General features: G+C 34.6%; 1 protein-coding gene across 8 annotated transcripts in view; it reads left to right on the top strand.

Annotated features, from left to right (window-relative positions):
* NCOA1 (nuclear receptor coactivator 1) overlaps positions 1-26,947 on the top strand; it is a 279,235-nt gene that overhangs the window by 130,382 nt on the left and 121,906 nt on the right. For 7 of the 8 annotated variants that reach the window (XM_031654984.1, XM_031654988.1, XM_031654985.1 and 4 more), the window contains one exon: positions 19,128-19,284. The gene's annotated coding sequence lies outside the window, so the exon portion shown is untranslated. Of the gene's footprint in view, positions 1-15,284; positions 15,296-19,127; positions 19,285-26,947 lie in introns of all 8 variants that reach the window. The other variant, XM_031654987.1, reaches the window with a different exon arrangement.

The following is a 26,947-nucleotide window of genomic DNA, read 5'->3' on the forward strand; positions in this document are numbered from 1 at the left end:
ATTGGAGAGAAAGAATCAGCAGGAGATTTTAATGGATTGAATATAGGAAAAGCAAGGAGAGCTGACTGAAGCAGTTCTAAGGACCAAGAGAGCTGGGAAAGTGGTGGTATGGTTGCTGGTGATAGCAGTGTATTTAGCAGTGACTTTAAGTGGTAGAGATGAGGATTTTCTTTTTGACCTAATAAATTTTGGATGTTACCTTGATATCTAAATATAGGCATCATTTTGTTAATAGTGAGAATTTCAAGATTGGTAAAAGAGGATAAGAGTTTCTACTGGGTTTTCATTGCATGCATACTATGAAATAATTGATTTCTGAATAATTGTGGGGTTAAGATTTTATATGTGGTCTTAGCTCAGATATTCCCCTAATGTATAAACTCTTCTTAATCACTCTTCTAAAGTATCTCTCCTAGTCAGTCTCTACTTCATTATTCTGTTTTCTTTTCCTCCTACTAGAATGTAAGCTAAAGGAGAGTGGGGCCTTCAACTCTTTTGTTCACTGCTATATCCCTAGCACTTGGTACAAGATAAATAAGCCTGTCACATATTAGGCTTTTAATATTTGAGAATTGAATGACTGCCTGTTAGAAAAGAGAAAATATGTATACTGAGTAAAAGAAATAAAAAGCACATGTTTTATAATTTGATTTTAAAATACCTTACTAATGTTTAATACCTTTTTTTTTTGTTTTTTGTTTTTTGCTTTTTGTTTTTCTTTTTTAAGTTAAGGCTAGGTCTCTGTTTATCATTCCTTGCCCCCTACCCCCACTACTGTGCATGTCACCATATGGAAAGTGATGGTTACATGTGATATAAATTAGCACACTTTGTTATATAATTAAACTTTGCATCCCCCAAAAATGGAATTACTTATTAAAATTTCTAAGTACATATGCTGGTCAGTACTCTACTTTAAAGGTAATATGTAATTTAGAAATATGATAAAAATAAATCTAAATACTTGGAAACAGATAGTTTTACTGTTAACTTTAGTAGCTGTTCTTTGCTATCCTTAAGGGGTACAAAGAACTGGTAAGACTGTCGTTGTCAGTTAACAGTGTGGTAGAGTAGATAGAACCTGCACATAGAAAAAATTAGTAATGCAAACAGTTATCTGATAAAGTATATGCCAGTTTTAACTGTCACCTAAAGAGATTTAATATTTACCTTTTCTTGGGCCTTAGTAGAATGCCATCTTGTAATACATATAAAACCTATATTGGAAATTAAAATCCTATCTGAGTATCCTGTCATAATGTTTTGGAGATTTAGAACAACTTGGTTTTGATGGTCCTCAGTAGAAGCTTTTTGATTAAGTAGAGTTGTTCTTTAGGAAAGAACTAAACACTTATAGTTTAGGTGTTAGGTTTAATTTTTAGCTTTTTGAGTGTGGATTTTCTCTGACATCTTGTTTTCTCTTGCCTTGTGGCAAATACAGAGAGAAATTGTGTTGCAGAATGATGATACAAAAATGCTCTTCCTCCTAGTAGTAGAAGCTAATCTAGCAGTTGTACTAATTGTGCTTTAGTTTTCCTCCCTCCCTCTATTCTCACCTTCAAATCTGTGCCTAATTCCTTATATTAATGATCTGGGAGGCCGGGCACGGTAGCTCACACCTGTAATCCCAGCACTTTGGGAGGCCGAGGCGGGTAGAGGACCTGAGGTCAAGAGTTCGAGACCAGCTTGGCCAACATGTTGAAACCCTGTCTCTACTAAAAACACAAAAATTAACTGGGTGTGGTGGCGGGTTCCTATAACCCCAGCTACTCGGGAGGCCAAGGCAGGAGAATTGCTTGAACCTGGGAGGCAGAGGTTGCAGTGAGCTGAGATTACGCCATTGCACTCTAGCCTGGGTAACAAAAGCAAAACTCCATCTCAGAAAAAAAAAATCTGGTATGTACCCCACCCCATGCCATTATTCTGAAGCTCATGGGTTTGCATAGAAAAATTTGTAATGTTCTTTGACCAGTTTAATGATCAGAGCTTATTCTCTTTGAGCTTTTAACTATGTTAGGATTGTTGAGTTAGAGCAGTTCATTAATTCCATACATTAATTTTTTTTAATATTGTGTATCTACTCTGCTCCAGATTAAAAATACCTACGTGGAGCTTACAGTTGAGTGAGAGAGATACGCAATAAACACATAATGATACAACAAATATGTAAATAAAAATAGTGGAAAAAATGTTGTGAAGAAAAAGTAGAAAATGTCATGAAAGTACATGGAGGCTCATTTAGATTACTGGGTTAAGAGAAGTAGAATTTTAGCTGAAGTTTGAAGAATGAATAGGAATTGGATAGATGAAGAAGGTATGAGGGATTATTCACAGCAGGTAATATATTGTAGGTAAGGCCATAGAATAAGGAAGAAAGACTGGGGAATAGGAGAAACTTTTAATAAAGACCAATGTGGTTAAAGCATAGTATGCTTTGGGGAGAGTGGCTATGCTGTGAGTTTTGGATTTTATCATAAGTGAGATAAAACCCTGTGGAAGGGGTGTGTAAGCAGGAATAGGATCCTGGATTTGTGTGTGTGCAGGGGAATAGATAAGGTGGGGCTTGATGATTGAATATATAAGGTGTGATAGTGTAAAACTTTAAAGGGTGGTGATATCTGGGATTTGGGTAGCAGCGATTGAATGGATATGAAGGTACCTTTTTGTGGATGGGGAAAAGTAAAGGAGAGTGGAGGAATTTAGTTTAGAACTTAATAAATAGGCAAATGCTTGCAGGCACTTATAATAGAGCATTGAAAAAAGTAGCAACACTCTTTTGAGAATAGTTTGTCTTCAAAATAGATGTGTTTATACTGTACCCAGAATTAGTAATATTGAAATCTACTAGTGCTTTCCTCTTTAACATGAATATAATGATGCATGTAAGAGTCATGAATATTTTAGATTTAGTAGTTGATACACAGACTTTTAAACACCCAGTTTATAAAAGTTTATAATCTACCTTTTTTCAAAAGGAACAAGAAGTAAAAATTAAGATATAACAAAATACTCTGGGTTGACTTCTTACTGTACTGTTTGGGTTTTTTGGGTTTTTTTTACACTTTATCATTAAACTTAGAATGTAAACTTTAATCTCTTCCTAGAAACATTGAGATTTGGGGGAAAAAAAAAAGATACCTAATATCTCCTGAATATATGTTATTGAAACAGGAGGATATAATGAATAATTAAAGGAATGTGTGAAACCCAAGTCAGGGAAAAGCTAAGGGAAAACATGATGCTGCCATCATTTATTAGAAAGGTGGCTGCCAAGTAGAAGACAAATTAGACTAAATTAAATTTAGTTGGCTGTAGTCTGGTTATTATTAATCAAACACTTTCATGTTGTTTATCATGTGCCAGACACTGTTTTAAGTAACTTAAAAATATTAAATCTTTACTTTCTGAATAATTCTTGACTAGGTACAAGTGTTATCCCACTTTTTGTAGATGAGGAAATGGAGGCATGGAAAGATTAAGGTCAAAAAGCTGTAAATGGAGTTGGACTCCAGAATCTATACTTTTAATCTTAATGCTATACTGTCTTGGTTATAAGAAGGGAATGTGGTTACCTGTAGGCAGATGTGGATAACTGAAGCTGTTTATTTATTTCACTGGTGTGAAGTTTTATTGTATCAATATACCAGATTCTATTATTGATGGGCATTTGAGTTGTTCCTATTTTTTCCTCTTATAAACTTTGTTAGCATGAACATTGTTCTTCATATGTCTTGTTGCACATATCCAAGAGACTTTCTCTGAGGTGGTGGTTCTCTTTATTACTGGTCCACTGGTGGAATTCTTGCCACTTACTAACAGTGCTCAGATATATATATATATATATTTTTTTTTTTGAGACGGAGTCTCGCTCTGTCACCCAGGCTGGAGTGCAGTGGCCGGATCTCAGCTCACTGCAAGCTCCGCCTCCCGGGTTCACGCCATTCTCCTGCCTCAGCCTCCCGAGTAGCTGGGACTACAGGCGCCTGCCACCTCGCCCGGCTAAGTTTTTTTTGTATTTTTTAGTAGAGACGGGGTTTCACTGTGTTAGCCAGGATGGTCTCGATCTCCTGACCTCGTGATCCGCCCGTCTCGGCCTCCCAAAGTGCTGGGATTACAGGCTTGAGCCACCGCGCCTGGCCAGTGCTCAGATATATTACTTGCAATTCTTGCTCTGGCCACAGAGCAGCAACAGGTTTCATATCTTTCCAACATAATGCAATTATGTCTTCTAACAGCACTCATGAATTCTTAGATTTTTAAAGTCACCTAAAAAATTATGTGAATAAATGAGTTCTTTTCTGGAGAGAGACTGCAAGTTTTTCATAAAAGCATTTTGTAATCATAAAAACAAATCACTTTTATTAAAGTGAAAGATAAAAAAATAAGTAAATACTGCTTGTCTTATGTGTCCATGTGAAGAGACCACCAAACAGGTTTTGTGTGAGCAACATGGCTGTTTATTTCACCTGGGTGCAGGTGGACTGCACCAAAAAGAGAGTCAGCAAAGGGTGGTAAATTATCATTAGTTCTTACAGGTTTTGGGATAGGTGGTGGAGTTAGGAGCAATGTTTTGCAGTCAGGGGGTGGATCTTGCAAAGTACATTCTCAAGGATGGGGAGAATTACAAAGAACCTTCTTAAGGGTAGGGGAGGATTACAAAGTACATTGATCAGTTAGGGTGGGGCAGAAACAAATTATAGTGGTGGAATGTCATCAGTTAAGGCTATTTTCACTTCTTTTGTGGATCTTCAGTTGCTTCAGGCCATCTGGATGTATACGTGCAGGTCACAGGGGATATGATGGCTTAGCTTGGGCTCAGAGGCCTGGCACTGCTATTCTACTACAAAAAGCAAACAACTTTATTTTAAAGTCTATGGAAAAGTCAAATAAACGTTATACATGTATCGAATAATTTACAGCATTTTCAATGTTTACAGTGTTTTTAACATTAATATGGATGGTTGGATTTCAAATTTTATTTAAATCTTTTTCATCTTCAATTTGGAGAGCACGACTTGTGTCATCATTAATAAGAAAGTTGGTAATATTCTTTCTTCATTCTTTTATTAAAATCTTGCATTTTTTCACCCAAAATTTGATCTCATAACACCTTCTTTTTCAGGCACCTTCTTTTTAAATTTTATTTGGGGTAAAATAATAAGTTACTATGGAATTGTAACTCCATGCCACCAAAATAATTTATAATTGCCATTAGTGTTAATGGTTTATTTATAGTGACTCACTACCGGATGGCAGTATAGCTAACCTAAACTGTGAGTCCCAGAACACTGGGAATTTTGACTAACTTTATTCTTTTCTCTCCCCATCAAAAAGTATATCCTAAAGAAGATAAGTTAAAGCCACATTATAATAATCTTGAATCTACTCTAATTTTAAGTAAATAATATGTAAATCATTGGTATTTTAATTGTTTTTGATAATAAACTTTCATCACACCTCACAGTTAGTATACCGGGGTGAGAGAATTTACTGTCCTTCAGGTAATAAATACTGTACTCTAGTTGGTAAGTTTGTTTTTTTACTTCCTTACAAGAGAGAACATTAAGCGATACTTAGATAAAATAGACTTAAGAACAGTGATAAAAAAGAGAGAGAACATTAAACCACAATTTCTTTTGACAGGCATATCATAAGGCAGTAATGGATTCTTTTTTCCTGCCTTTTAAAAGTCATAATCCATGGTTTCAGCTTGTGTGTACAGAAGGACATTCTCTTGGTCGAAAGCTGGTTCTTTTCCCAAACCTTTGCAGTAGCCTTGCTGCCAATGGTTAACTCTATTTCTGTCATATAATTCTTTATGTTATTGAGTAATTTCTGTTGCTTACGGGTTCTCAAGAATGTCAGGAAAGTGGATTTTTAAATTCTCAAAAAGATTAAGGTGATAATATATACATGAAGTAAAAATTTTTGAATAATTACAAAATAACAGGAAGACTGAAATAAATAAAATGTTAGAAATAATAATATATAGTCTTTGATTCAGGGTAAAAGTGGTAGATTGAGCACTTAGTATTGTTCCCTCTCAAAACAACAGTTTAGTTAACAACAAAAATAGGATAAGTAAGGATTTTTAAAAAGTCATAAATCTGGGGAGACTAGGAGAATGGGAGGGAATATGACAAATTTTTTGAAGGGGTAGAATAGCTGGAGTAGTAGTAGCAATCTCACTAAACTTGAAAAAGCCACTTTTAAGGGAAGAAATCTGATGACCAGTGGAACTGATACTGGTGAATCTTCAAAAGGCTCAGATAGTAGTATTATTATGTAACTCTGGAAGTTAAGAAGGGAAGTGAACTAGAATGAGGAAGATGGTGTAAAAGCTTTTTAAAAAGCCGTTAGTTGCCCTGATCTCCTCTCTTTGTCACTGTGCTTATGCACTTCTCCCATCCTGACAGGTGGGAGACTTGAGGTCCATCTTCCACATTAAAACAGAGGGTCTCTTGGCTAGTGGACACCAGTCACATTGAAGGTGGAGAGAAATTGAGTATTGACATTTCCAGTGCTCAGAACTCCTGGCCCCCTTTTCTGTTACTGGCTCCCAAATTGAAAACTAGGCCCTTTAGCATCCAGGCAGGAAACAGGAGGAATCTTTTTGGGAATCTCACCAACTCAAGGAGAAAAACCTAAAGACAAAAATAACTATACATAAATACTGTACTCCACTTGGTAAGTTTGTTTCTTCTAGGGGTATAGGTTAACAATATGAAACTACTTTACCTGTATACAGGTGTTTGAAAAATAAGCTAAGCATTAGAAAATGGGAGCCAGGTTTCTCACATAAATATCTGTGTCCTCACAGAGCCTGGACAGATTGCCCAGTTGTAGGGAAGGTCATAATCGATAAGCCCCATGTATGTAACTAGAGCTTTCAATCAACTTTGTGTACCCAGAGAACTGACTACCACTGGGCATCTGAGGAAAGCTTCTAATATGAATAACAGAAACCAAAATAAGCAAATAGAAAAAAAAAAAATGGAGAAAATAGACCATGCCGCCTAGAAAACTTTATGTATATGTATGCATGTACACACATATAAACATACACACATGTACACATACAGCCATATATAGATACATATACATACATACACACACACGCACACATATATACAAGTACCCAGGTATGTACATGTAGAAAGACTGAATGCTGCACCCATAAAGCTAGAATGGGATATTTTAAAAAGAACATTCAGAGAGCAAAAAAGAATTTTTACCTGTTGAGAACATGTAGTAGAAAAGAAAAACTCAAAGAAATATTGGACAATAAGTTGAGGAAATTTTTCTAGAAAGTAGAGCAAAAGGGCAAAGAAATAATAAACAAGATAAAATAAAGATACTAGTCCAGGAGGGCCAGCTTTGTATTGTTAAACATTCCAAAAAAGGGAAAACAATAAATGAAAAGAAAGAAAAAATGAATAGTATAATTCAAGAAAATTTCTCATAATTGAAAGCAAAGTGCTTATTGAGTGCCTAGTGTAATGGATGAAAAGAGACCAATGCTCATTTAAAGAATAGGAAATATAAAAAGCAAACTTAGATGCCTAGGCTCCATAATATTCAGGGAAATGCAAATTGAAAGGAGATACTGTTTTTCATCCATTTGATAGGGTAAAAAAATTAATTATATCAAGAATTGGGAAGGATATGGGGAAAATGGCTCTCTCAAACCACACTCTGGTGGAAGTCTGAAACAATTATTTTGGTAAACGGTTTGCCAGATGGCAAGTGGAGTTGTACATATGCAAATATTACAATCTAGAAATTCTACTTCTGGATATTGCCATTAGAAATTCTTGTACTTATGCATATAAAGATCTGAACAAGATGCTGTGTGTAAGAACATTCATTGAGCCATTATTTGTAGTAATAAAAACTATGGACAACCTAAATACAGAAATGGCTAAGATGTGGTATATTCACATACATATATGAACAGAACACATGCACACTTCAACATGGATAGAACTCCAAAACATAATGTATGAAGTCAGCAAAATGCAGAATATGTATGGTATATATACATTTTAAACGTGTATTTCAAAACATAAAACATTACATTGTTTATGGATATATGTATGTCTAAAAATGATATAAAAAATTGACCAAAAGGATATGTACCAAATTCATAATAATGGTTACCTCTATCAAGGGGAGGGGGAAGGAACAGGGTGGGCTCTGAGTGTGGGGACTTTAGCTTTATTGGTGATGCTTCATTTCTTTAAAAAGAAAATAAATATATCACAATGTTTACTGTTGTTACTTCTGAGTAATAGATCTATATGTATTTAGTTGTTGTGTTTTTCTTTATAGCTTTAAATTCTGGCCCTTTGCCTAACTCCAAAATAACAAAGCAAGAGTGTTTTCTAGATTTCCTTTTTACTCCTTTTATGTGTTAGGTACGTTATAGGCAGTCTTCTGTCACCTTGCTTTCTCATCTGATTCTTAAATGGGAATTGAGGTCCTGCATTAGCCAGTACATATGACAAAATCCTGCATCAGAAGCAGACAATGAAGATAGAAGGGCCTTTACCCATGAGAGACAATTTAAAACTAGGAATTGGAAGCTTCAGGCATGTCCAATAGCTGTGGGGGTTTATTAAGGGTTTGCTCCATCTGTCTCAGGTCTCCTACCCTGGATTCCTAGGGGAGGAACACCGCCCCCCCCCCCCGCCCCCACCACCGAGACAAGATCATGCTCTTTCGCCCAGGCTGGAGTGCAGTGGCACAATCATAGCTCGCAGCAGCCTTCAACTCCTGGGCCCAAGCGATGCTCCCATTTCAGCCCCTCAACTGAGTAGCCAGGACTACAGGCACACACCACCTTGCCTGGCTTATTTTTAAATTGTTTTGTAGAGACCGGGCCTCACTTTGTTGCCCAGGCTGTTCTCAAACTCCTGGCCTCAAGTGATCTTCCTGCCTGGGCCTCCCAAAATGTTGGGATTACAGGTGTGAGGTACCCTATACTTGCCCTAGAAAACACTTTCAAAATATTGAACTCTGGATTGCACAGGTGATCATGTATTAATCATGTAATAATTACTAAATAATTAATATTTAGAAGAATAATCTTACTGATTCCATAATAACAAACATCAGATGATCTGCATCATTCTTTCCCCCCTATTCCTTCATAGTTCTCCTTTTTTGGTCTCTATGTGTCACCTATCTCTTGGTTTTTATATTTTTCACTTCTCACCATCTGCATATCTTTTTTGAATATGGATTCATCATGTACTTTTCTGCCTTCGTGCAGTCCCTAAGTGACTGTGCTCAGCCTCCCATCAGCATGGTTTCCCTGTTCCCTTGCATGACTGGCCATGAGTTCGTCAGTATGAGCAAGCTGTTCTGGGGACCCTGAATCATTAGTAGGAATCCATCTGACTTTAGTTACTGTTTGGTTTTGAAAAAGTACTCTAAATAAATAATGTACTCATGAAAACTCTCAGGTTTTATAAAAGATGGTGGTATTATTTGGCTAACATGGTAAAGTACACAAATGATTTTCGGGAGTGCCTTTTCTTGGAAGTCAAATAAGAAGACAGAACCTGGGTTTGTGGATGACTATCTTTGCCATATATAATGACTACTTATCAATTACAAAGTAGTAATCAAAAGGAATATCATCCCCTATGAAATGTTTTAGGGCATTAACTTTATTACAAATGCAGGTGAACTAGACATATACAATGAGAACAATGGGCTAATCTAACTATAAATCCCTTTCTTTAATAGTTTAACTATAAGCCAATATGAAGAGCTGGAAGTTTAAGTTTCTTTGAGTTTTCGAAGTATGAGTTTAAGTCAAGGAAAGAAAAAAATATTGAAAATATAAAAAGCATTGAATTGGGAGGGGCAGTAAGAGGTCAGGATCCAGTTGATAGGAGCAATTCAGTTTGCTAACATTGAACATTCCACCTTAATATGGAATTCACCATTGGGGAAATCATCATGATTTAGAGAAAATATAGTTTTTTTATAAAAAGCAAAAACCCAAAACAGACATTAAAAAACAATTACAAATGTATTGTTAAAAATAGGTTTGTATTTATTGATAGTAAAATACATCAGATATGCATAAAGTAAACCATTCATTTTGTTTTTGAATATATGAATTAATCTGGGAGTGGACTAACGTCTTCACACTATTCAGTCTTTAAACCCATGAACATGTTAAATCAGTGTTTTTTAGATCTCTTTTTGTGTCTTTCAGCAAAGTTTTAAGTCTTGCCGTAGGTTTTATTAAATTAATTCCTAAGTATTTTGTTTTTAATGCTATTATAAATAAAAAATAAAATTGTTTTTAAATGTTATTTTCCAGTTGTTTGCTACATTTGTATAGAAACAATTGATATTTGTATATTCACCTTGTGAATTCACCTTACTAAATTCACTTTATTGTATTCACCTTTGTATAGTATATTCACCTTGCCAAATTCGCCTAATTCTAATAATTGGTTCTCAGATTCCTTAAAATTATTGACCAAAAATTCATTTTTAAGTAAATAAAGACAATTTTAATTCTTTCTTCCCTAACTTTTATTTCTTTTTCTGACCTTTTTGCTCTAAGTAGGAGGAGCTCCACTATATTCAACACAATGATGAATAGAAGTGGGGAGAGTGAACATTCTTGACTTGAACACAGTATTATGAGAACTTACAATATTTTACCATTGTATAAAGTACTAGCTGTAGGTTTTTCATTTATCCTCCTTATCAGATTGAAGGAATAACTTTTAACTTTCAGCTTACTGAGAGTTTTATCATGAATGGGTGCTGATTTTTCTCAGATGCTTTTTCCGCATCCATTGGGATTTTTTTTAAGATTCTGTTAATATGGTAAATTATTTAGATTTAAATTTTTTATGTTAATTTTTAAATTTACAAATAATAATTGTACATATTTATGGGATAGATAGTGATGTCTGATACATATAATGTATGGTGATCAGCTCAGGGTAATTATTAATAGCCTATCCATCATCTCACACATTTATCATTTCTTTATGTTGCACGCATTCATTATCTTCCTTCTAGCTGTTCGAAACTATACAATATATTGGGGTTTTCTGTTTTGTTTTGTTTTTTCAGGTGGAGTTTTGCTCTTGTTGCCCAGGCTGGAGTGCAATGGCGTGATCTCGGCTCACCGCCACCTCCACCTTCCGGTTCAAGCCATTCTCTTGCCTCAGCCTCCCAAGTAGCTGGAATTACAGGCGTACGACACCACGTGTGGCTAATTTTGTATTTTTTAGTAAAGACAGGGTTTCTCCATGTTGGTCGGGCTGATCTTAAACTCCCGACCTCAGGTGATCCACCCGCCTCGGCCTCCCAAAGTGCTGGGATTACAGGCGTGAGCCACTGCACCCGGCCGAAACTACACAATATATTGTTTACTGTAGTTATCCAACAGTGGTATAGAACACTAGGACTTATTCCTCCTATCCAGCTATAATTTTGTATCCTTCAACAAATCTCTCTCTATCCTTATCCCTCTTCCCCCTACGCTTCCCAGCCTCTAGTATCTTATATTCTACTTTTATTTCTATGAGATCAACTTTTTTTTTTTTTTTTTTAAGCTTCCACATAGGAGTGAGAACATGTGATGCTTAATTTTCTGTTTCTGGCTTATTTCTTCCAATTCCAGTCACATTGCCATGAATAGCAGGATTTCATTCTTTTTTATGGCTGAATAGTACTCTATTATGTATCTATGCTACATTTTCTTTATCCATTCATCTGTTGTTAGACACCCAGGTTGATTCCGTATCTTAGCTATTGTAAATAGTGTTGCAGTCAACATGATAGTGCACATGTCTCTTTGATATACTGATTTCCTTTTCTTTGGCTAAATGCCAAGTAGTGGGATTGCTGTATTATATGGTAGTTCTATTTGTAGTTTCTTTTCTTTTGAGGAACCTCCATACTGTTCTCCATAGTGGTTGTACTGGTTTACATTCCCACCAACAGTGTTTGAGAGTTCTCTTTTCTCCACATCCTCATCAGCATTTGTTATTTTTTGTCTTTTTGATAATAGCTATCATCCTAACTGGGATGAGATGATTACCTCATTGTGGTTTTGATTTGTATCTCCCTGATGATTAATGATGTTGAACATGTTTTCATATATTTGTATGACTTCTTTTGGCCATTTGTATGTCTTTTGAGAAATGCCTGTTCAGATTATTTGCCCATTTTTTAAATCGGATCGTTGTTGTTGTTGCTGTTGAGTTCCTTGTATATTCTGGATGTTAATCTCCATCAGAAGATTGGTTTTTGAATTTTAAATCCTTGGGTATACCACTTGATAATAGTCTATTCTTATATATGTCTGGATTCAATTTGGTTTTCTTTTTTTATAAATCTGTACTCATGAGGCTGATTTTCTTTTCTGGTAATATCTTTGCCAGGTCTTAGTATTAGGGTTCTGCTAGCCTAATAAAACACATTGGGAAATATCCCTCTCCTACTTTCCTGGAAGTGTGTAAGATTGCTGTTATTACTTCCTTAAATGTTGGATACAGCTCACCTGTGATGCCATTTGGACCTGGAGTTTTGTTTTGTTTTTAATTACAAATGTATTTAATACATACAGTCTGTTTCTTTCTGTGGTTATTTTAATAAATAAAATAAATTTGTTTGAGTTCTTTGTAGGTTCTGGATATTAGCCCTTTGTCAGATGAGTAGATTGCAAAAATTTTCTCCCATTCTGTAGGTTGCCTGTTCACTCTGATGGTAGTTTCTTTTGCTGTGCAGAAGCTCTTTAGTTTAATGAGATCCCATTTGTCAATTTTGGCTTTTGTTGCCGTTGCTTTTGGTGTTTTAGACATGAAGTCTTTGCCCATGCCTATGTCCTGAATGGTACTACCTAGGTTTTCCTCTAAGGTTTTTATCATATTAGGTCTAACATTTAAGTCTCTAATCCATCTTGAATTAATTTTCGTATAAGGAGTAAGGAAAGGATCCAGTTTCAGCTTTCTACTTACGGCTAGCCAATTTTCCCAGCACCATTTATTAAATAGGAAATCCTTTCCCCATTTCTTGTTTCTCTCAGGTTTGCCAAAGATCAGATGGCTGTAGATGTGTGGTGTTATTTCTGAGGACTCTGTTCTGTTCCATTGGTCTATATCTCTGTTTTGGTACCAGTACCATGCTGTTTTGGTTACTGCAGCCTTGTAGTATAGTTTGAAGTCAGGTAGCGTGATGCCTCCAGCTTTGTTCTTTTGACTTAGGATTGTCTTGGAGATGCAGGCTCTTTTTTGGTTCCATATGAACTTTAAAGCAGTTTTTTCCAATTCTGTGAAGAAAGTCATTGGTAGCTTGATGGGGATGGCATTGAATCTATAAATTACCTTGGGCAGTATGGCCATTTTCACGATATTGATTCTTCCTATCCATGAGCATGGTATGTTCTTCCATTTGTTTGTGTCCTCTTTTATTTCACTGAGCAGTGGTTTGTAGTTCTCCTTGAAGAGGTCCTTTACATCCCTTGTAAGTTGGATTCCTAGGTATTTGATTCTCTTTGAAGCAATTGTGAATGGAAGTTCATTCATGATTTGGCTCTCTGTTTGTCTGTTACTGGTGTATACGAATGCTTGTGATTTTTGCACATTAATTTTGTATCCTGAGACTTTGCTGAACCCCATCAAAAAGTGGGCAAAGGATATGAACAGACATTTCTCAAAAGAAGACATTCATACAGCCAACAGACACATGAAAAAATGCTCATCATCACTGGCCATCAGAGAAATGCAAATCAAAACCACAATGAGATACCATCTCACACCAGTTAGAAAGGCGATCATTAAAAAGTCAGGAGACAACAGGTGCTGGAGAGGATGTGGAGAAATAGGAACACTTTTACACTGTTGGTGGGATTGTAAACTAGTTCAACCATTATGGAAAACAGTATGGCGATTCCTCAAGGATCTAGAACTAGATGTACCATATGACCCAGCCATCCCATTACTGGGTATATACCCAAAGGATTATAAATCATGCTGCTATAAAGACATATGCACACGTATGTTTATTGCGGCACTATTCACAATAGCAAAGACTTGGAATCAACCCAAATGTCCATCAGTGACAGACTGGATTAAGAAAATGTGGCACATATACACCATGGAATACTATGCAGCCATAAAAAAGGATCAGTTTGTGTCCTTTGTAGGGACATGGATGCAGCTGGAAACTATCATTCTTAGCAAACTATCACAAGGACAGAAAACCAAACACCGCATGTTCTCACTCATAGGTGGGAACTGAACAATGAGATGACTTGGACTCGGAAAGGGGAACATCACACATGGGGGCCTATCATGGGGAGGGGGGAGGGAGGAGGGATTGCATTGGGAGTTATACCTGATGTAAATGACGAGTTGATGGTTGCTGATGAGTTGATGGGTGCAGCACAGCAACATGGCACAAGTATACATATGTAACAAACCTGCACGTTATGCACATGTACCTTAGAACTTAAAGTATAATAATAATAAAAAATAAATAAATAAAATAAAATTTTAATTTCTTGAGATTTTTCATTTTATGTCAGTTACTGAGTTGATTTGTATAATGTTGTTCAGAACACTATATTTGTACGATCTGTGGTGACATCCGTCACATTTCTAGTATTAGTAATTTGTGTTGGTAACTTTTTCTTGATCAATCTTGCTAAAGTTTTATCAATTTTTTACCTTTTCAAAAAAACAACTTTTAGTTTTAGTTTTTTTCAGTTGTCCATATTTATTCCGTTGATTATAATATTAAATGTATTATTTTTAGTTTATATCTGTGATTTTGAACTTTTTAAAAACTGTAAGCAGAGTATAGGCCGGGCATAGTGGCTCACGCCTGTGATCCCAGCACTTTGGGAGGCCGAGGCAGGTGAATCATGAGGTCAGGAGTTCAAGACCAGCCTGACCAACATAATGAAAGCCTGCCTCTACTAAAAATACAAAAAATTAGCCAGGCGTGGTGATGGGCATCTGTAATCCCAGCTACTTGGGAGGCTGAGGCAGAAGAATCGCTTGAACCTGGAAAGCGGAGGTTGCAGTGAGCCGAGATCGTGTCGCTCCACTCCAGTCCAGGCGACAATGCGAGACTCTGTCTCAAAAAAAAAAAAAAAAAAAAAATGTGTGTGTGTGTATGTGTATGCAGAGTATAAATGCAGCTTCAGAGTCATTCAACTAATGTTGATGTCATTTGTTTACTTTATTTCAGTTTCACTTGTTTTCTAATTTCCATTGCATTTTCTTCTTTCACTGTAGGTCATTAACAGGTATGTTGTCAAATTTCTACCTATTTAAGACTTTTCTGGATATGTTAATGGTTTCTAATTCCATAGTAGTGAGAGAACATACCCTTTAAGATTTAAATCTTTAGAAATGTGTTATATAAAAAATGGTTCGCCATTTGTTTCATGTTGAATAATAGTTTCATGTGCACTTGCAAATAAATGTACATTTGCCAGTTGTTGGATGTACTGTTCTATGAATGTTCATTTAGGACAAGCTAGTTATCACTGTTCGTCAAATCTCCTATTTCCTTACTGGTTTTTAAAAATCTATTATTGAGAGAGGAATGTTAAAATCTTCAATGATATGTATGGATTTTTCTATTTCTCTTTTAAGTTCTGTTAGTTTATGCTTCATTTATTTTGAAGCTCTGTTATTATTTGCATAACTTATGATTCTGGGCATGGTGGCTCACACCTATAATCCTAGCACTTTGGGAGGCCATAGTAGGAGGATCACTTAAGCCTGGGAGCTCAAGACCAGCCTGGGCAAGACCCTGTCTCTAAAACAATTAAAAATTTCTTTAAAATTATGATTCTGTCTTCCTGATGCATTGACTCTTTTATGAAACTTCCCTTTTTATCTTTAGTTACATTCCTAGTCCTGAAGTCTACTTTTGCTGATATTTATATTGCTTTCTTATGTTTGCTGTTTGTGTAATATATTCTTTTCCATTTTTTAAACTTTCAACCTATTTGTGTCTTTATATTTAAACTATATCTCTTATTGACAGCTTATAGTGTGGGTTTGCTTTTTCTCTAGTTTCCATCTTTTAATTGTAATGTTTAGTTATTTTATATTTAATGTAATTAATATGGTTGGGTTTAAGATACCATTTGTTCCTTGTTCTTCTTTTCCTATTTTCATGTCTTCTTTTGGGTTAACCAAATATTTTTTAGTAGAGTACTGATAATGCCTGTTAACTTTTTAGCTATACTTTCTTATATTTTCAAATTCCCTATAACCTTTTGAACACTACTCTTTTATAATTTTTAAGTGGCTACTCTAGGAATTACAATATATATCCTTAATTTATAAATTTATTTATAGTTAATGTTGTAATAGTGAAATTTAAGAGACTTGCAACAGTATAATTGCATTTATACCTTCCCATCCTTTGTGTTATTATTGTAATATAATTAACATTTAATACATTACAAATGCCACAATATTTTATATTTTTAAATATATTTTATGTAATCACTTATCTTTTAAAGAAAGAATACATACATCTTTTAAAGAGTAAAAAATACGTAGTCCTTTTTATTTACCCTCGTATTTGTGATTTCTGATGCTTTTGCTTCTGTTTTGTAGATCTGACTTTACCTAGCATCATTTCTCTTTAGCCTGAAAAAGTTCCTTTAGTATTTCTTATATATTAATCTTATAACAGATTATGTTTGGTTATGTTAAAGTGTTTTTAATTTTGCCTTCAGTTTTTTGAAGGATATTTTTGCTGGATATAGAATTGTGAGTTGATAGGGCTACCCCGCCTTCAGTATTTTAATGGAAGAAATTATTCCATTATCTTCTTGTCTCTGTTGTTACCAATGAGAAATCAGTTACCATTTATATCTTTGTTTTCTTGTGTGTGATGTGCTACCTTGACCAAGCTAGTTTCAAAATTTTATGTTAATTTTTTTTTAGTGGTTTGACTCGACTTTGCCAGAGTTGGTGTCTCTGTATTTATTCTGAGTGGGATTTATTGAGACACACTGGATCTGACAGTTTATTTTTCACCAAATTTTGAAAATTTTCAATCATTATTTCCGCATAATACTATTTCTGCCCCAGTATCTTTCTCCTCTCATCAATTACATGCTTGGTATTGCCAACAGATTACAGAAGGCGTGTGTGTGTGTGTGTGTGTGTGTGTGTGTGTTTTCTCCAGATTATAGAAGGGGTATGTGTGGTTGTGTGGTTTCTTTTCTCTTTCTTCTTCAGACTTGGTATTATTTTCATTTCAAGTTCACTGACTTGTTTTTCTGCTGTCACAAATCTGCTGTTGTTAAGTCTGGCCAGTGAATCTTGAAATTTGCTATTGAATGATCTAGCTCTTGAACTTCCATTTATTTCTTTCTCAGTTTCCATTTGCTGCCAGTATTTCTCGTGTGTTTACCCATTATATATAAATAAAATATACATATATATTTAAAATCTTTAAACATATTTATAATAGCTACATTCACATCTTTGTTAGGTATTTCCAACACCTAAATCAACTTGTGGTGTGCTGCTGTCGACCACCTTTTCTCCTGATCTGGAGTTACATTTTCTAGCTTCTTTGCATGTTTAGTAATTTTTTATTGCATACTGGATGTTGTGGATGACATTGTGGATTGTTAACTCTTTTTGAAGAGTATTGATTTATCTTTTAGTAGACAACTAAATTACTGGCTAGTAAACATACACTTAACTATACAACTCAGCAATTACAGTCCCAGGCATTGAAATGAAAACGAATGTTTTTACAAAAGCCTGTACACAAATATTCATAGCAGCTTTATTTATAATAGCCAAAAACTAAACACAACCCAAATGCACTTTACAGGACAAATAGTGAAAAAAACTGTGGCACCACTGTACCATGGAGCAATAAAAAGGAATGAACTATTGATACATGCACCAAACTGGTTGGATCTCAAGGGCATTATGCTGTGTGAACATGTACCCTAGAACTTAAAGTATAATAAAAATAAATAAATAAAATAAATTTAGAAAAGCCAACTTGAAAAGATTCCATGCTATATGATTCAATTTATGTAGTATTCTCAAAGTGACAAAAATTATAGAAATAGGGAACAGATTGCAGTTGTCAAGAGTTAAGGAAAGGGGAAGGGGGATGTGATTATAAACAGCATGAAACAATTCACCTGTGGTGATGGAGCAGTGAATCTCATTGTGGTATAGTTACATGAATCTGTACATGTGCTAAAATGTCATAGAATTGTAAAAAAGACATACAAAAAATGAGTGCATGCAAAAACTGGCAAAATTCAAGTAAGATCTGTAATCTAGTCTACTCAATTTCCAGCTTCCTTTTAGCTCTGATTTACATTCTTTAATGCTTCAAGCCAATAAGACTGTGGTTTTCTCATTTAAACCTAGTCTCTCTGAGCTTAAGTGGGAGTGCTGGAAAGAGTTCCCTTCCAGGAGAGTCTCATAAGTGTGTATCTCACTCAACATAATTCCTTTCTTTCAATGATCAGAACCCCTACAATTTCTGTCCGCTTTGGTCACTTTCCAATTTCTTCAAACAGTTGTTTTTTATGTTTTGTCCAGAGTTTATAACTGTTATCCATGGGCAAATTAGTTCGATATAAGGTAGTTCATCATTACTAGAACCAGACGTCAACTACCATCTTTTTGAAGTATTACAAATATAAAATGTTTGTAAACTTTTTCAATTAGAAATTTGCAGATAAAATATTATAGGAGTGTTACATAACTAAAGAATTATGTGATAACTGAAAATATGAAAAAATCAGAATTTGTAAGTAGGAAAAAGGATAAATACACAAATGCAGCCCAAAACAACTTTTAAAAGACATATAAATGAGTCTTTCAGAAGTTTAAGGGTAGAATGCAATTATGTTTTACCTAAGCATCATTCTCACACAGGAGTACTTAATCACCAGAAAGGACTTAAACTGTAAAATGAGATCTTTATCCATTGTCTTTTGGAAATATTTTTCCATTTCACTCTGAAAGTTTCATTTTTTTCTTTTTCTAGCATATCTGACCTTTATTATTAATTGGAGAATAAAATGGCAATCTAACATCCCTTCTGCTTTTATTTTTGTCTTTTTATTCTAGTTGTTTATATAATTGGCCTTAAATGAGGTGAGAGTGAAGAGACTAGAGCCATCTCTGGAAAACATCATTATCCCATTCCCTAGGAAGCTACCCTCTGGAACACGAGATTTGACCATATCTGTTTTGAGGATTCATTATGAACAAAGAAGTCTCCCAGGTAGGAATTGTAGTTCTATTTTTAAAGAGCTTTGTCTCTGCAAAAGTATGGAAGGAAAATGATTACCTGTTGACTGTTATCTTTTATGGAAATATGTGTTTGATCTGGGATGCTTCAAGGTTAGTGTAAAACAGGTGCTGACATTCCTAAATGAAAATGATAGGAAAATTCTAGGGTACACTTTATGAGCTATTTTAGTGTATGTTGAAATCACTTATGATGAGACCCTCAAAGTCCTTACTGAACTGAAAATGGCAGCAGAAAAACTGTAGTAAACCATCTCCAGATTTGCTTCGTATATTTCTAACATATATCCAGTTAATTTTATACATATATGCATAAAATTACATAATATATACCTATATAATTATAAGTATACCTGTATAGTATGTAGGTATACCCATATAATATATACCTTTGTAATTTATGTATATATAGTGTCCATATGGGCATTTTTACATTGTTACTGTTTTAGAGTTTGTGAGCTAGCTGAATAGAACCTGTATATCCATGAACATGCTAATGGGAGCAGTAGAAAAATAAACATGCACCAAGCCAAGACAGTAGATAAAAGAGTTGAAGAGTGATCAGAAACTGATAAATCAGTAAGAGAAAACTTCCAGGAGAAAATGTGTTAATTAATAGGCTTTTAATTGAATTATACATAGATAAAAATAAAAAATTATAAGCATATAACTTTTTATTATGTACTGAACATATTTGTGTAAACATTGCCTGGATTAAGAAGTAGAACAATACCACCACCCCAGAAATCCTCTTCATCCATGTGCCACAGCTGCACGCCCATTCACTTTTAAAGGAGGAGACAGTTGTCACCATGGAAAGTGATACCTGTCAACCTAGAGCATGGGGTTTTATAGATCATTGAAGTTAAAGGCAGTAAAATTTAGTTGGCCAACAATGGCTGTGTTTGGAATTAACAGTGAGTTTGGAAGTTGGCAGAGAGCTTTAAAGCAAGGACTAGAGGTACAAAATTATTTAAGAAGGTATTCATCTAATCTTACTATCTCTGCCTTTTTAAAATTTCATCAGTTTTGGCTAGGCGCGGTGGCTCACACCTGTAATCCCAGCACTTCAAGGGACGCTGAGACGGGTGGATCATGAGGTCAGGAGATTGAGACCATCCTGGCTAACACGGTGAAACCCCGTCTCCACTAAAAATACCCAAAAAAACCCTGGTGTGGTGGCAGGCATCTGTAGTCCCAGCTACTTGGGAGGCTGAGGCTGGAGAATGGTGTGAACCTGGGAGGCAGAGCTTGCGGTGAGCCAAGATCAAGCCACTGCACTCCAGCCTAGGTGACAGAGCGAGACTCCTCTCAAAAAAAAAAAAATTTTTTTTTCATCAGTTTCTAGAGCAAACACAACTCTCGGTTTCTGGCTTTTATTAACTGATGATACATTTGTATTTACACGTTGAGTGCCCCATATCTGAAATGCTTGTCGCTAGAAATGTTCCATATTTTGGATTTTAAAATATTTGCGGTATACTTATCAGCTGAGCATCCGAAATCTGAAATCCTACATGCTCCCGTGAGCATTTCCTTTGAGTATCATATTGGTGCTCAAAAAGCTTCAGATTGTGGAGTGTATCAGATTTTGGACTTGGGATGTTCAACCTGTATTAATTTATGTTTTCTGTTGTTTCCAATCAGACTGTTGTTTCTCCCTAAGAAGCGTTAAATGAATTAAGTATTCTGATTAAAAAAGAAAGTTTTGCGGAGTAGGATGTATTATCATAAAGAGAAATTTTAATTAAGTAGGAGAGCCATGTCTTTAAGAGTTTTCAGGAAAGGAACGTTAGTACCTCGACTTTATGAAAGAGAAAGGGAGAGAAAATTGATAGAATAATGCAGTGACTGAACATTAGCTTGGTGTCTGTCTTTCCTCACTGTTCACGGAGTGACTCTAAAGTCATATTTTCCTCATTATGACATTTTTAATCTTTTCGATTTCTTCTTAACATTAAAAACAATTGCACATGTACCAAATAGTTACAAAATTGCTAGACTGAACATCTGCATGCCCATTGCCCAGTTTCACCATTACAAACATTTTATGGAATTTGCTTTATCTCTCTCTGTATTTACTTTTCCTTTTCCCCTTCCCCCTTTACCATTACAGTGATGATGATGAACCATTTGAGAAAAAGTTGTAGACAATCATGATCCTTCACTCTAAAATATTTCCTACTTAACCACAATATAATAATCAATTCAAGAAACATTGCTGTTATCTAATATATAGTTCATATTAAAATTTTACAGTTGGTCTGATTCACAATCATAAATTGCACAGTTGTCACATTTGTTTGGTTTCCTTTAACCTGGAATAGTTTATTAGCTTTTATTTGTTTTTCATAATAGGACCTTCCATGATAATAACGTTGGAGAAGAGTACAGGCCAGCTATTTTGTACAGTGGTCATCATTTCAGGATTGTCTGTTTCCACCTATTTCTTTCCTAAAAAGACTGTGATATGAGATGGAGATTCATGGATTTTTCTTTTTTCTTTTTTTTTTTTACTGAGAAGGTTATCTTAAATAACAAAGCCTACAAAGAGTTTTCAGGATACAGTCTATTGGGACAAGGAAAATTCTAGAAAGTAGAATCACTAAGATAATTTAGATATTACTGAAAGGAATTACACACACACACACATATATATATAAATTTTAGAATCCAAGATTTATAAACTTTGGAACAAAAATTAGGGTTTGCAAAAGCAGAACTTTTGATTTTGATGGAACAGTGCATTTTATTTTAAAGTCCTTGACATCTTATAATAAATAATTGGTTTTATATTATAGCATACCATAGAAGGTAAGTCACGATTAGCTATATGAATAACTTTATTTTCATGTGATGTTTGGACTAAGAATAGAAAAGATTCTTTGCTTATGTATTTGAGTACCTTATATACTACCTAGTTTTTAGATGTGGTATATTTTAATGTCACCTTTTCTGTAAGTCTCTTACTGGGTATATTAGGGAAATGTTTTGATGTGGAGGCCAAGCCAAAAGATTGGGGCTATATTGATGACTTTTCTATTTATTAGTTATGTGACCATAGGTTAGTGATATAACTTAAAGTGTATACAAATTCTGGAACCAGATTACCTAAGACGTGTTTCTTCCTCTGCCATTTAAGTGGTTGGGCAGATTAAGTAACTTGTCCATGCCTCAGTTTTCTCATCACTAAAATAGATTATAATATTACCTACCTGATGTTCATGAGTAAATGAGTTAGTAAGGTTTATGAGGGAATTAATTAACATAGGTTAGGTGCTTAGAACAGTGATTGGCATATAGTAAATCTTATTAAAGTGTTAGTATTCATTATCATCATCATCATCATCAGAGCATAGTTTATTAGTATGGTAAAACTGTCAAAATGGAAATAATATATACTTCATAGGGCAATTGTGAGGAATAAGTGAATTAATGCATATAAAACATATAGTACATGTTCAATATATATAAAATATTGTCACATCCTTTAGTTAGATGAGTATTAATGGGCTTATATTTTAACTTACAAACTTTTTATTTTGTTTCTCTCAAATCATTTACTATGGACTTTATAATGTGAAAGTAGCAACTGGAAGGATAAGCATGCTTATACCACTAAAGTGGCCTATAGTCTAAATATTTGAGAAGTACTTTACTGGGTGACAATTGCAGGGGTCCTTATTCTAAAAATTTAAAAGTCTGCATCTCCAGTTTAAAATGTATGAGCATTATTTTTATTGTTATTATTCTGTTTTCATAATTATTTTGCTATTGAGAACCCTGGAAAATGGAATTTGAGTTTCACTTGTTCCAAGTTAGTCTTTTTAGCTGGTCATTGCAGCAGAAGGAATATAGCTAGCCACATTTAGTGTTAGCATTAAGAGGATATTGATGCTATTTAACCAGCCATTTACATGAAATGCTTGGGATTTTTTTTTTTTCATTTTTCAATGGCTATCAATAAAATAATGCCAAATATAAATGAATCAAGTAAGATGACTTAGGTTTTAAGCTGTACTTTACAAAATGCGTATCTTTTCTATAAATGTGGTCAATGAAGATTGGCTCATATTGTGATTTTTTTTTTTTTTTTGAGACGAAATCTCACTCTGTCATCCAGGCTGGAGTGCAATGATGCAATCTGAGCTCACTGCATCCTCCGCCTCCTGGGTTCAAGCAATTCTCTCCCTCAGCCTCCCTAGTAGCTAGGATTACAGGCATCCACCACCACACCTGGCTAATTTTTGTATTTTTAGTAGAGATGGGGTTTCACCATGTTGGCCAGGCTGATCTCGAATTCCTGACCTCATGATCCACCCTCCTCAGCCTCCCAAAGCGCTGGGATTACAGGCGTGAGCCACCACACCCGGCCCTCATATTGTAATTTTATCTGTGCCCTTTCCCTTTCAGGTTGGGAGGGTGACCCTGAAGTTAACTGGAGTTTTGCCTGACTTGATCATTTTATACCACCCTTAAAATATAATTCCATTGTTTTGGTAAATTATTTTGAGCCATTTGGCTCTATGACTTTGGTACTTCTTCTACCATATACCATTAAAGAACAAATTTTAGTGTATTTATTTTTCTTTTATTGGTGTAGATATATATATTTATACTGTATTCTGAAATGAGTTTCTAAAATAGTTGATCAAAATTCAACAGCTTCTGATCTGGGGCTGAATTCTTTATTTTAGATATTGGAGTAATTTTATGTATAAATGTGGTTATTTGGTTTTGGATAATCATTTGTGGATTATCTGTATCTAATGCAGATCTTCATTCTCTTTTGATTCTGGCTTCTAGCTATTTTTCTGCCCACTATTATCTGAATCTCTGAAAGAGGTTGGTAAAAAGAGACAGACATTAAAAATTTTTTTAAATTTTTAAATTTATTATTATTATTTTTTAAGAGACATAGTCTGTCTGTGTAGCCAAGACCACACTTGAATTCCTGGCTCAAACAATTCTCCCACTTCAGCCTCCTGAGTAGTTGGGATTATAGACACATGTTACTGCACCCAGCAACACGAAATTTTTATCACTCAGTTTTGTCTGTGCAAATGACAAAGCAAAATAATCATCATTTTCTTTTTTAAGGCTGCTTCTGCTAGACTTATAAAACTCTTCTGTACACCTGCAAGTAAATATTAAGTACTTATATTCTTTTTTATACCAGCTAAAGATAGCTATAGTTAGGAAGACTGATTTTCCTCAAAAAATACCAACACAAATTAAAGTGGATTTTGGAAGACATGTGCAGTATACTTGCATAACTCTATGTCACTCTAAGATAACTGGACTCATAGTTTCATAAGGAAATGTTGAGTTATTTTGCTAATTTGTTCTAATAAGATAGCTACCACAAATATGTGTTACAATGCTATTTTTCCTCAGTCATGAGTATACTAGGAATATTTTAATAAGGCAAATGTTTATTCTTCATCTTAAAATTAAATTTTAAATGAAGCCAATATGAAGAAAATACTGGATTTTAAAACGAATTTGGTTTTCCTTTTTTTATGTATTTGTTAATAGAAAACAAAATAAACTTTTTTCAAACTTACTCTTTGTATTTAGAAAAAATTAATGCAAAGAGTATTTATAAAAAGGGCATTGTCTCTTTATCTGTGGAATAAGTTTTTAGTGGTAAATGCAAACGTATTAAATATATTGTTTCAAACTTTAAGATACACTTAGAGGTTACATTACCAAATCCTTGATAATGTCTTTATTGTTAGCATAATAAATGTAAAAGACTGCACAAGATTCTCTTTTACAAAAGCACTTTAAGAAAAATCTAGTATTTTATGGAATCAGTGAAGTAAGATTAAATGGTGTTTTGATTTTTAAGAATTCATTGATTGCTTTGAATCCATTTATTTGATTTTGCTTTTTATTCTTGGCCATAATAGTTAAGACGTTGGCAGGTGATTTATGGTAGAAATTTAGGGGAGCAGGGTCTCTTCTCTGGGCCAAGGATAACTACCATCTCAATTTGGGCCCCTGGCATTGTAGATTTTGAGAGAATTTTTGTTTCCAGGGATTTCAGGAAATCACTACCCATTCATTAGCTTCAAAATATCTAGCATTCAACAAAAATTAGGAGGCCTGCGAAGAAACAAAAATGCATGGCCCATATACGGGAAAAATAACAATCAGTAGTATCTGTCCCTAAAGGGACCAGACATTGGACCTATTTAAGAAGAAAAAGTAGGTAAGTTGGACTTCATTAAAACTAAAAACTTTTGTTCATTAAAGAATACTATAAAGAAAATGAAAAGAGAAACCACAGAATTGGAGAAAATAATCTGTAAGTCATGTATCTGATAGGGGTCTAATATCCCAAATGTAAAGCACTCTTACGACTCAATAAAAAGACAAGTTAAACCCAACCCAAAATCCTACAACTCAATAGCAAGAAAACATATAACCCAAATAAAGATCAGGCAAAGGACCCGAAAAGATATTTCTTCAAGGACGACATAAAAATGGCCAACAGGTATATGAAAGGTGCTCAACATCATAAATGATCAAGGAAATGCAAGTAAAAGCTGCTATATCACCTCACATCTATCAGCTATTAGGATAGCTGTTACAAGTTGAGTATCCCTTATCAAAAATGTTTGGGGGACCAAGATTGTTTCATATTTTGGATTTTTATGGATTTTAGAATATTTGCATTATACTTACCAGTTGAGCATCCAAAATCTGAAATGCAAAATGCTCCAATGAGCATTTCCTTTGAGTGTTATGTTGGCATTCAAAAGTTTTTGGATTTTGGAGCATTTTAGGTTTGGGATTTTTAGATTTGGGATGTTCAACCTGTATCAAAAAGACAAAAGATAACAAGTGTTGGCAAAGGTGTTGAGAAAATGTACACTTTCGGTGGGAACTTAGAATGGAGCAGCCATTATGAAAAACAGTAAAGATGCTCCTAAGGAAATTAACATATGACCCAGCAATACCTTTTCTGGGTGTATACCCAAAAGAGATGAAATCAGCTCATAAAGCTGTCTGCACTTCCATGTTCATTGCAGCATTATTCACAAGAGCTGAGACATGGAAACAACTTAGGAGTTGGTCACTGGACAAATAGATAAAGAAGTTGTAGCATATATATATACAATGAAATATTATTCAGCCATTAAAAAGGAGGAGATCCTGCCATTAGCCACAACATAGGTGAGCCTGGAGGACATTTTGCTAAGTGAAATAAGTCAGACACAGAAAGAAGAATATTATATAATCTCATCTACATGAGGCATCTTTAAAAACAAAGTCAAATATACAGAGATAGAGAATAAACCATTGTCATAGTGGGAAAAAATGGGTAACTATAGGAGATGATGGATATGTTCGTTTGATTTGTTCGTTTACAATAATAAATATATAATAACCATTATAATATATAATAACCATTTTACTACATATCCACATCTCATGACATCATGTTGTATATCTTAAATATACACAGTAAAATTTAGTTTTTAAAAACTAGGCAAAGGAACTGAATAGACACGTCTCCAAATAAGACATACAAATGGCCAAAGAGTGCAAGAAAAGATGCTTCGTGTCATTAGCGATTAGGGAAATAGAAATCAAAACCATAATGAGATACCATTTCACACCCTCTA

Source organism: Papio anubis, chromosome 14 (assembly GCF_008728515.1).
Source record: "Papio anubis isolate 15944 chromosome 14, Panubis1.0, whole genome shotgun sequence".
Classification (NCBI taxonomy): Eukaryota; Metazoa; Chordata; class Mammalia; order Primates; family Cercopithecidae; genus Papio; species Papio anubis.